Raw genomic sequence first — 12440 nt, forward strand, 5'->3', positions numbered from 1 at the left:
GTTCTTCTCCCTGGAATGATCACAGAGCGCCTGTGATGCTTCTATATAGGATCACAGGTCTCTATGATAATTTCACAAGCCACGCCCCCCATACAGTTAGAATCACTCCCCTAGGTACACATTTAACACTTTGATCACCCCCAGTGTTACCCCCTTCCCTGCCAGTGTCATTATTACAGTAACAGTGCATATTTTTAGCACTGATTACTGTAGTAATGTCACTGGTCCCCCCAAAAGTGTCAAAAATGTCAGTCAGAGGTCCGATCTGTCCGCCGCAATGTCACAGTCCCGCTAAAAATCGCAGATCGCTGCCATTACTAGTAAAAAACAAGCAATAAAAATTACATAAATCTTTCCCGTATTTAGTAGACGCAATAACTTTTGCCCAAACCAATAAAAATACGCTTATTGCGATTTTTTTACTGAAAATATGTAGCAGAAAACAAATTGGCCTAAAATGTTAAAAAATTTAGATTTTTAATTTTTTGGGGAATGTTATAATATAGCAGAATGTGAAAAATATTGTTTTTTTTTTTTTGCAAAATTGTCGCTCTTTTTTTGTTTATAACGCAAAAAATAAAAATCACACATGTGATCAAATACCACCAAAAGAAAGTTTAATTTGTGGGAAAAATAGGATGTCAATTTTATTTGGGTACAGCGTCGCACGACCGCGCAATTATCCGTTAAAGTAACGCAGTGCCGAATTGCCAAATATGGCCTGGTCATTAAGGGGGAAAATCTTCCGGTCCAGAAGTGGTTAATTACAATGCATTTTGCTAAATGAAGCAGGATTAACCGGCATAAAGATGTTCCTATAGAGAAAAACATTAGACAAATCAGCAGGTTGCAAAACCATGAGCAATAAAGTATATGTTTCAGCTTTACTTCTCATCCAGAAGACTAAAAAAGTCGGTATTTTCATTACCCCAACACCGGAGCTCTCAAGATTTAACCCTTTCAATTCCAGGACAACAGGTAAGATTCATTAGTGCTCAAAGTATGACTCGCAAGGAAATAATCCCGTAATCGCTTTATATATCTATTTAAAGTTATCAAGCTGGAAGGAAACCACCTAAATACCCTTTTCAAAGTTGTCAGTGAGAATGCAAAGAAAAAAAAACCCTCTGTTGCCATACCTGGGGGCTTCCCTCCTCTCTTCTCCGCGCTACTGACACAGAGGGGTTTATTTACTAAAGCGTGAGAGTGCAAAATCAAGCTCACTTCTGCATAGAAACCAATCAGCTTCCAGGTTTTATTGCCAAAGCTTAATTAAACAAGCCAAGGTTATAAGCTGATTGGTTTCTATGCAGAAATGAGCCTGATTTCGCACTCTCCAGCTTTAGTAAATAAACCCCAGAGAGACCCCTAGGAGGAAGTTGCATTACTTATTGTAACTTCCTCCCAAGGATGCAGCGGAAGAGGGTAGGCGGAGACCTGCTGCCATTGACACACTTACCGGTATTGGCTTTATGGGAGCGCCAGAACAATTTACCTCCTGGACCCTGCCACCCCCCCCCCCCCAGCCCAGTCTGCCCTATAAGACTGGCGCTACACTGAAAGTGTAGCGCAAGCCGGCGGGACTCTTTTAGTGTGGTAGCTGGGAGGAAGTTCAGCAGCAGGAAGAGGACAGGGCAGTCCTGCAGAGAAGTTCAGCAGCAGGAAGAGGACAGGGCTGCCCTGTAGGGAAGTTCAGCAGCAGGAAGAGGACAGGGCTGCCCGATAGGGAAGTTCAGCAGAAGGAAGAGGAGAGGGCAGTCCTGCAGGGAAGTTCAGCAGCAGGAAGAGGACAGGGCTGCCCTGTAGGGAAGTTCCGCAGCAGGAAGAGGACAGGGCAGCCCTGCAGGGAAGTTCAGCAGCAGGATAAGAACAGGGCAGCCCTTCAGGGAAGTTCAGCAGCAGGAAGAGGACAGGGCAGCCATGAAGGTAAGTTCAGTAGCAGGAAGAGGACAGGGCAGCCCTGCAGGGAAGTTCAGCAGCAGGATAAGAACAGGGCAGCCCTTCAGGGAAGTTCAGCAACAGGAAGAGGACAGGGCAGCCCTGCAGGGAAGTTCAGCAGCAGGAAGAGGACAGGGCAGCCCTGCAGGGAAGTTCAGCATCAGGAAGAGGACAGGGCAGCCCTGTAGGGAAGTTCAGCAGTAGTAAGAGGACAGGGCAGCCCGGTAGGGAAGTTCAGCAGCAGGAAGAGGACAGGGCAGCCCTGCAGGGAAGTTCAGCAGCAGGAAGAGGACAAGGCAGCCCTGCAGGGAAATTCAGCAGCAGGAAGAGGACAGCGCAGCCGTGCAGGAAATTTCAGCAGCAGGAAGAGGACAGGGCAGCCCTGTAGGAAATTTCAGCAGCAGGAAGAGGACAGGGCAGCCCTGTAGGAAATTTCAGCAGCAGGAAGAGGACAGGGCAGCCCTGCAGGGAAGTTCAGCAGCAGGAAGAGGACAGAGCATCCTGTAGTGAAGGTTTCTACAGAATCCAGCTGACTGTACATTGTGGGACATCTTTCATCACAGGTGAGTAATGTGACTAAAGCCGTAGAGGAAAAAAATGTTTTTCTTTAGCTAACCTTCAGCTCTAAAACAAATGTATTCCCTTTAAAAAGACATAAACTGGTAGAACTTGTAAAAAAAATGCATCAATGAAACCTGATATCTTTGCTGCTCGTTTTAAAGCCTGGGTACGTGTGGGCAGAGAGAGCGATCGCATTAGCTTTGCTCGCTATGAGTTCGCTATGCAGGATTTGCACGGCATGTTCTGGGCACGAGCTAAAGCGTGAACATGGTGTTCCAGCAATATTATGGATGATGGGCCATTAGACACCCTCCGGAGAACTGCCCGGATGGCACGTACGGAGCGATGCACGGATTAATCTGACTTGGCCACGCAGCCTCTTCATTTTCTATCGGGCTGGCCATCTGCCCTGTAGTACAGCGGTGCCAGAATCATTTGGCGTTGTGTCTTATTTATGTTACACTGGATGGCACTTCCCAGCTTCAGATCATGTATTACAATCCTCACCGCTAAATCCGACGCTGACAGTGGAAGAGAAAAAAGTGGCTCAATAAATGTACACTGTAATCGACACCAAACATGAAACCTTAAAGCTCCAGGCACAGAAATTTGTATTTAAATATATGTCTCATTAGGCACAAAAGCTATACTGTAAATACTCTGTGTGCTGTATAGCCTGTCCTGAGAGCAGAGCTGTGGGAGCGGCCTAGCAGGCTCCACCCATTACAAGCTGCCAGCAGAGAACTACAGGAATGGGCGGAGACCAGACCAGCCGCCCTGCACAAGGAGAGAGAGCAGCAGTGAGCGGTCTTTATTAAAGGAAGGTAAAGTGTCACACTGGATTACTGCACAGATCTGGGAGAAATACACAAAACAAATCAAGGTTCAATGAAGAAGACAAATGATGAATGGATTTAGACAATATTTACTTATTCCAGAGTTCAACTTCGATGTTTTATCCAGGCAATGTATTAGTGCCTCAGTCACACCAATTTGGGTTGGGAACCCTTTTTGCTTACTTGTTTGTGATTCAGAAGAAGGATTCACAAACACACCCACTGCTCAAGTTTGTTGCATAAAGTTTTAATTCAAAGCCCCCAAGATTTTTTAAACCCGTGCTGAAAGTGTAATCATTAATATTGATTTTATTAATATTAATAATAATAGCAATATCAAGGAATTTACAAATATATTAAACATAACATAAAAGAATAATACCAAAAAATATATATAATAAAATAAATATTAATTTAATAAAAATAAAATCTGATTTTTTTTATTGATTTAATTTAGGAATTATTCAGTGTAAAAATTAGCCAATATTTAACAACATATTATAATGAAGATTATTATTATTAATAGTAATAATTTCATAGAAAATATAAATATATTAAACATAATATAATAGAATATAATAAAAATATAATAAGATAATAAAATACATTTTAATTTAATACAATACAATTTGATTTATTAGATTAATTTTGGAAATGTTCACCATACAAATTAGCCAATATTAAAAATATATATTATTATTATTATTATTAATAATAATAATAATAATAATAATAATAATAGTAAGAATAATAATAATAATATCAAAGAAAATACAAATATTAAACATATAATAGAATATACAAAATATAATAATATAATATAACAAATATTAATTTAATAAATTATAATTAAAAATATAAAATAACATAAAAAATATGAGCTGGAGAATGTGATAGGTGTAAATATACTTTTTTTATTTTTTATTTAAAACAATATAGCAAACACAGAATAAGCTTATTGCTATTGGCACAAACAACCAGAACATCCAAGTTTCTTTGCATTGTTAGCACGATCAAAGTACCCTCAAAGCAAAACCGACAGATGAAATACATTTAATGCTCCTTACATTGGTGAGCAGTATGAAGAATGACCCCTACATTGGTGATCAGTGGGAAGAATGTTCCTTACATTGGTGATCAGTGGGAAGAATGTTCATTACATTGGTGATCAGTGGAAGAATCTTCCTTACATTGGTGGTCAGTGAGAAGAATGCTCCTTACATTGGTGAGCAGTATGAAGAATGACCCGTACAATGGTGATCAGTATGAAGAATGCTCCTTACATTGGTGGTCAGTGGGAAGAATGTTCCTTACATTGGTGATCAGTGGGAAGAATGCCCCTTACATTGGTGGTCAGTGGAAAGAATGTCCCTTACATTGGTGGCCAGTGGAAAGAATGCTCCTTACATTGGTGATCAGTTGGAAGAATGCTTCTTACATTGGTGATCAATGGGAAGAATGACCCTTACATTGGTGGTTAGTGGGAGGAATGTCCCTTACAATGGTGATTAGTGGGGAAATATGCTCCTTATATTGGTGGTCAGTGGAAAAAATGCTCCTTACATTGGTGGTCAGTGGAAAGAATGCTCCTTACATTGGTGGTCAGTGGGAAGAATTCTCCTTACATTGGTGGTCAGTGGGAAGAATGTCCATTACAATGGCGGTCAGTGGGAAAAATGCTCCTTACATTGGTGGTGAATGGAAAGAATGCTCCCTAAATTAGTGGATTGGAGCCGGTATCCTTACTTTTTGTTTTGCACATGCCTGTTGCTGTACATTGTTGGGCCATGTAAGATGTAGGTTGAGGATTGGGTGGGTAGGTGGGGGTCAGAAGGACAAGAAATGACAATGGGATTATGAGCAGAACAGTGGGAATGGAGATAGAATGAAGATTGACAGGGAGAGAGAACAAGGTCAAGAGGACAAGGAAGGACAAGGGCACAAGGACCAGGGGAGAGAGTGGAAATGGAGAAAGTGGGAATTGAGATAGAATGAAGATAGACAAGAAGAGAAAGAAGGAGAAATAACAAGGTCGAGAGGACAAGGAAGGACAAGGGCACAAGGACCAGGAGAGAGAGTGGGAATAGAGAAAGTGGGAATAGAGATAGAATGACAATAGGAAGAGAAAGAAGGAGGGAGAACAAGGTTGAGAGGACAAGGAAGGACAAGGGCACAAGGACTAAGGGAGAGAGTGGGAATGGAGAAAGTGGGAATGGAGATAGAATGAAGATAGGAAGAGAAAGAAGGAGAGAGAACAAGGTCGAGAGGACAAGGAAGGACAAGGGCACAAGGACCAGGAGAGAGAGTGGGAATGGATAAAGTGGGAATAGAGATAGAATGAAGATAGGAAGAGAAAGAAGGAGGGAGAACAAGGTCGAGAGGACAAGGAAGGACAAGGGCACAAGGACCAGGAGAGAGAGTGGGAATGGAGAAAGTGGGAATGGAGATAGAATGAAGATAGGAAGAGAAAGAAGGAGAGATAACAAGGTCGAGAGGACAAGGAAGGACAAGGGCACAAGGACCAGGAGAGAGAGTGGGAATGGAGAAAGTGGGAATGGAGATAGAATGAAGATAGGAAGAGAAAGAAGGAGGGAGAACAAGGTCGAGAGGACAAGGAAGGACAAGGGCACAAGGACCAGGAGAGAGAGTGGGAATGGAGAAAGTGGGAATAGAGATAGAATGAAGATAGGAAGAGAAAGAAGGAGGGAGAAGAAGGTCGAGAGGACAAGGAAGGACAAGGGCACAAGGAGCAGGGGAGAGAGTGGGAATGGAGAAAGTGGGAATGGAGATAGAATGAAGATAGGAAGAGAAAGAAGGAAAGAGAACAAGGTTGAGAGGACAAGGAAGGACAAGGGCACAAGGACCAGGAGAGAGAGTGGGAATGGAGAAAGGGGGAATGGAGATAGATTGAAGATAGGAAGAGAAAGAAGGAGGGAGAACAAGGTCGAGAGGACAAGGAAGGACAAGGGCAAAAGGACCAGGGGAGAGAGTGGAAATGGAGAAAGTGGGAATGGAGATAGAATGAAGATAGAAAGAGAAAGATAGAGAGAGGACAAGGAAGGGCAAGGGCACAAGGACCAGGGGAGAGAGTGGGAATGGAGATAGAATGAAGATAGGAAAAGAAAGAAGGACAGAGAACAAGGTCGAGAGGACAAGGAAGGACAAGGGCAAAAGGCCCAGGAGAGAGTGGGAATGAAGAAAAGTGGAATGGGGAAAGAATGAAGATAGATAGGAAGAGAAAGAAGGAGATAGAAAATAAGGAGGAAAAAAATGTGGATTCAAGGAGCAGATTATGAAGGGATGGAAAGCTGAGAGGAGTTGCACTTAATGCATAGATTAGTGGCGTAACAAGCGCCATAGAAGCCCATGTAGCTGCTATGGGGCCTGTGGGTGGAAGGGGGCCCCATTCCTGTATCATTAAGGATTGCAGAGGCTGCTGGTGACACTGGCCCTGTACCCCCTGCCAAAGTTCTAATCAATAAAAATTGATCTCAGACGTCTAGGAGGAAGCATCAGAATCATTGCTAGTCTCCCAGAATCCCTAAAGGCTGGGCAATTAAGGGGGGGGGGGGGGTGCATCAAAATTTCAATGATGGGGCTCCATGATTACTAGTTACACCCCTGGATATGTTTGTACTTCAGAAGTTGTGGTTAGGAATCTCTCTCTTTCTCTTGGGGTTCTCAGATCACCAGACAATGATCAAAATGGAGTCGGGGAAATTAGAGGATCCAACAATATCCGGATGCAAAGCCTAAGCACTGAGCTGAAAGACTATGCTGCTCGTATACATCTCAAGAAGGTTAAACTTTAGGTAACACCTCCCAAAGGCCCAAACTAGGGATCGACCAATATCATTTTTTCATTGCCGATACCGATATTTTGGTCATCGTGTATCGTATCGACCAAAATTTTCATACATTTCAATTTTTTTTTATATTTTTTATTTGACAGGTACTCTTGTGGAGGGACAATGGTTTAGTGGTGAATTGGCGCAAGAAGAGGTCTCAAGAAGGAGCCTGAAGAAGGAGCGCATGCTCCGATAACGCGTCGCCGTAGCATCCCGCATCACCGCCAGGAGTGACGTCAGGATCCCAGGACCCACGAGTGCCAGCGTTCCACCAGTTGAAGGGGAGCCCACGGACACCACCGAGGCCATCCCTGTACACACGGAGGAACCCCCCCTGCCGCTCTCACCGGGATCCACTGCCTCCACCACCAGGACCCGCTCCAGTGATGCTCCTGATGATCAACATTACTTGACTAACTGCATCTTATTCACCGACTAAATGTGAGTGTAATACTGCTGCACATACTTCAATAAATGTCTTGCTGCACTTAGAAGGCGCTACGCTGTCTTCCCTCTTGACTCTTGTGGAGGGACCTGGGGGTCTAAAAGACCCCAAACCCCTCCTCTGCACTTAAAACCTTTAAAAACGCCAAGTTTGGCTATTTTGAATGCTGTCATTTTCTGCTGCCAGTACCCGGAAGTAATGTTACTCATGACATCACTCCCGGGTTCTTGCATGGAGACCCGATCAGAGCCGAATGCGGCTTTGATCGGGTCTTCGGCGGCTGTGCAGGCTGGTTGCCAGGGTCTCCCGGGGGGACGGGAGACCCTGGCAAGCCACGGAAGGCGCTAGGAGGAGCCTCCCGCTCCTTGTAATGACAGCCGAGCGGCTTCTCAGCCGCATCGGTTGGCATTAAAAGACAGCCGACCGACGGCTATGGACGCCGGTACCGGGGTGATGCCTCTAGCTGCAGGCATCACTCCGGTACAGCACTTTTCGAAATATCGGTAATATCGGTCACCTTGGGAGCCGATTCTGATATATCGGGGAAAGTGCAGATCGCCCCCCCCGATATATCGGCTTTGCCGATAATCGGTCAATCTCTAGCCCAAACAGGTGCACATGGTAAGAGTCCAAGTGACCCATCTGCCAAGAATTGCCATGCCCCCCCCCATGATTACAAGCACTGCTGATGATATTTGCACCGATCCCTACTACTCATTGTAGGAAGATAATTTTTTGGTCAGCTACTGTGGAAAATTCCCAAGCATGCAGGTACATTATGTGTCGATTCTCTCCATGATAATGCTGGAAATGTACAGTCGTTAGCCTGCTAGGTCAGGATTTCCAGGAGAATATGAGGAAGTCTGTCTGATAAGAGAGACAAGCAGGCATGTCACAATATATTGCTTGCTTATCTGCAGCATGTACATAAAATGTTCCCGTTCCATACCAAGAAATTACAGCTACAATGTACAAATGTCACTGGAAATTACACGCCACATAAACTTGCCTTTAAAAAAAAATGCACATTTCAAGGAAATCAAGTTTTTTTTTCTAAAATAAAAGGATATAACATCTATAATTGCCACACAAGCCATTTTGCAATTTAATGTGATTAAAAATACCTCTTCGTTACTTTGTATCAGTCTGCTGTGAATTTCTGTAACTGCCGAGAGTGTGTGGGCAGCTGAATACTTGTTAAATGTAACAATGTAGAGGATTATTAACTCTACCTGAACATTCTGAAAGACAGAGAAGAAAAGCAATGTATTTAATAGAGAGGCATGAGGCACTGTATGCAATACAGAAGACGGGGGTACTCTGATTAACAGAGAAGGATGAGCACCCTGTTATAAAGAGGTATGCGGAAAAGTGTATAAGAAATGGGTATGAAGCACTGTGTGAAAATTGGTTGTATGAGACGCATAAGGCACTGCGTGTAATAAAAAGATACTAGGCACTACATTTAATAAAGAGGCATGACATAATGCATGTAATAGAGAGGAATGAGGCACTGCATGTAAAAAAGAAATATGAGGTGCCCCATGTATTAAAAAAGATACTAGGCACTGCATTTACTAGAGTAGCATGAGATACTGCTTGCAATATAGAGGTATGAGGCACTGACTGTAATAGAGAAGTATTAGGCACTGTATTTAATGCAAACACACTAGGCACTGCATTTTATAGACAGGTATGAAATACTGCATTTATTAGAGAGATATGAGGCACTGTATGTAATAGAGATGTATTGGGCACTGCATTTACTAGAGTAGCATGAGATACTGCTTGCAATGAGGTATGAGGCACTGACTGTAATAGAGAAGTATTAGGCACTGTATGTAATGGAAACACACTAGGCACTGCATTTCATAGACAGGCATGAAATACTGCTTTCATTAGAGAGATATCAGGCATTGTATCTAATAGAGATGTATTAGGCACTGCATTTACTAGAGTAGCATGAGATACTGCTTGCAATATAGAGGTATGAGGCACTGACTGTAATAGAGAAGTATTAGGCACTGTATTTAATGCAAACACACTAGGCACTGCATTTCATAGACAGGCCTGAAATACTGCTTTCATTAGAGAGATATGAGGCACTGTATGTAATAGAGGTGTATTAGGCAATGCATTTAATAGAGAGGAATACGATAATGCTTTTACTGTAGTAGAGAGGTATGAGTTACCCATGAGCGCCTTACCCTTGCTAGTTTTAAATTGATCATCTGCCATTGTTTATTTATTTGAGAAAAAGGAGACACTGCATATAATATAGATCCTGTGACATGAGGCTGTACTAATGGGCACTGATAAGTCTGCACTGAAGAGGTGGCACTAAAAAGCTGCACTGATGGGGCTGCACTGATATGCTGCACTGATATGATGCACTAATGGGCACTGATATGCTGCACTGATGTGCGCTAATAGGCTGCACTGATGGGCACTAATATGCTGCTCTGATGGCCACTGATGAGGTGGCAGTGGTGCATACTGATAAACTGCACTGATGGGCACTAATGAGGCAGCAATGATAAGCCAGCACTGATATGCTGCACTGATGGGCACAAGGCGGCACTGATAAGCTTCACTGATGGGGCTGCACTGATATGCTGCCCTGATGAGCACTGATATGTTTCACTGATGGGCACACTGATGGCCACTGATGAGGCTGCGCTGATGGCCTCTAATGAGATTGCACTGATAAGGCAGCACTGATGGGCACTGATATGCTGCAATGATGAGGCTGCACTGATGGGCGCTGATGAGGCTGAACTTATGAACTTATGGGCACTGATAGACTGTGGTTTACAGATGACAGGGTGGGCCATAAACAGGAAGGGGTGGATCATATTTAAATTAGGGGGTGCCCAAGTTTAGTCAGGCCTAGGGCAGCACAAAACCTAAATACACCACTGCGTTCCACTCCTCCATGAAGACATCACGGAGCTGGTGGATGTTAGAGACCTTGAACTCCTCCACCTTCTGATTGAGGATTCCCCACAGATGCTCAATAGGGTTTAGGTCTGGAGACATGCTTGGCCAGTCCATTACCTTTACCCACAGCTTCTTTAGCAGGGCAGTGGTCATCTTGGAGGTGTGTTTGGGGTCGTTATGTTTGAATACTGCCCTGCAGCCCAGTCTCCAAAGGGAGGGGATCATGCTCTGCTTCAGTATGTCACAGTACATGTTGGCATTCATGGTTCCCTCAATGAACTGTAGCTCCCCACTGCCGGCAGCACTCATGCAGCCCCAGACCATGACACTTCCTCCACCATGCTTGACTGTAGGCAAGACACACTTGTCTTTGTACTTCTCACCTGGTTGCCGCCACACATGCTTGACACAATCTGAACCAAATAAGTTTATCTTGGTCTCATTAGACCACAGGACATGGTTCCAGTAATCCATGTCCTTAGTCTGCTTGTCTTCAGCAAACTGTTTGCGGGGCTTTCTTGTGCATCATCTTTAGAAGAGGCTTCCTTCTGGGACGACAGCCATGCAGACCAATTTGATGCAGTGTGCGGCGTATGGTCTGAGCACTGACAGGCTGACCCCCACCCCTTCATCCTCTGCAGCAAAGCTGGCAGCACTCATACATCTATTTCCCAAACACAACCTCTGGATATGACGCTGAGCATGTGCACTCAACTTCTTTGGTCGACTATGGCGAGGCCTGTTCTGAGTGGAACCTGTCCTGGTCTTTGCCACCGTGCTGCAGCTCAGTTTCAGGCTCTTGGCAATCTTCTTATAGCCTAGGAGGTCATCTTTTTGTAGAGTAACAATTCTTTTTTTCAGATCCTCAGAGAGTTCTTTGCCATGAGGTGCCATGTTGAACTTCTAGTGACCAGTATGAGAGAGTGAGAGCGATAACACCAAATTTAACACACCTGCTCCCCATTCACACCTGAGACCTTGTAACACTAACGAGTCACATGACACCGGGGAGGAAAAATAGCTAATTGGGCCCAATTTGGACATTTTTACTTAGGGGTGTACTCACTTTTGTTGTCAACGCTTTAGCCATTAATGGCTGTGTTTTGAGTTATTTTGAGGGGGCAGCAAATTTACACTGTAAGAGCCGGTTCACACTGCCGCAACCATAAGTCGCCCCATGTCGGAGCAACTTTTTACCGCGATTTTACCGCGATTTTACAGCGACTTTACCCGCTACTTTACCGCGACTTCAGCGCGACTTGTGAATTATTTTGCACGACATATATGACAGACGACTTTGTATTTGGCCAATCAGAATATGATGTGTTGTGACCTAATTCCCCTTTTCTGTTTTTTTTTTACTCATTTCCTCATTGCCCACCAGTGCCACGTATCAGTGTCCACCAGTGCCACTGCCCACCAGTGCCATGTATGTGTCCACCAGTGCCACTGCCCACCAGTGCCACGTATCAGTGTCCACCAGTGCCACTGCCCACCAGTGCCACGTATGTGTCCACCAGTGCCACTGCCCACCAGTGCCATGAATCAGTGTCCACCAGTGCCACATATCAGTGCCACGAATCAGTGTCCACCAGTGCCACGTATCAGTGCCACGTATCAGTGTCCACCAGTGCCACGTATCAGTGCCATGTATCAGTGGCATGAATCAGTGTCCATCAGTGCCACGTATCAGTGCCACTAATCAGTGTCCACCAGTGCATCGTATCAGTGCCACAAATCAGTGCCACGTATCAGTGCCATGAATCAGTGCCACGTACCAGTGCCACAAATCAGTGTCCACCAGTGCCACGTATCAGTGCCACATATCAGTGTCCACCAGTGCCACATATCAGTGCCACATATCAGTGCCAC

This window comes from Pelophylax lessonae, assembly GCF_965119305.1.
Source record: "Pelophylax lessonae genome assembly, chromosome: 2".
NCBI lineage: Eukaryota > Metazoa > Chordata > Amphibia > Anura > Ranidae > Pelophylax > Pelophylax lessonae.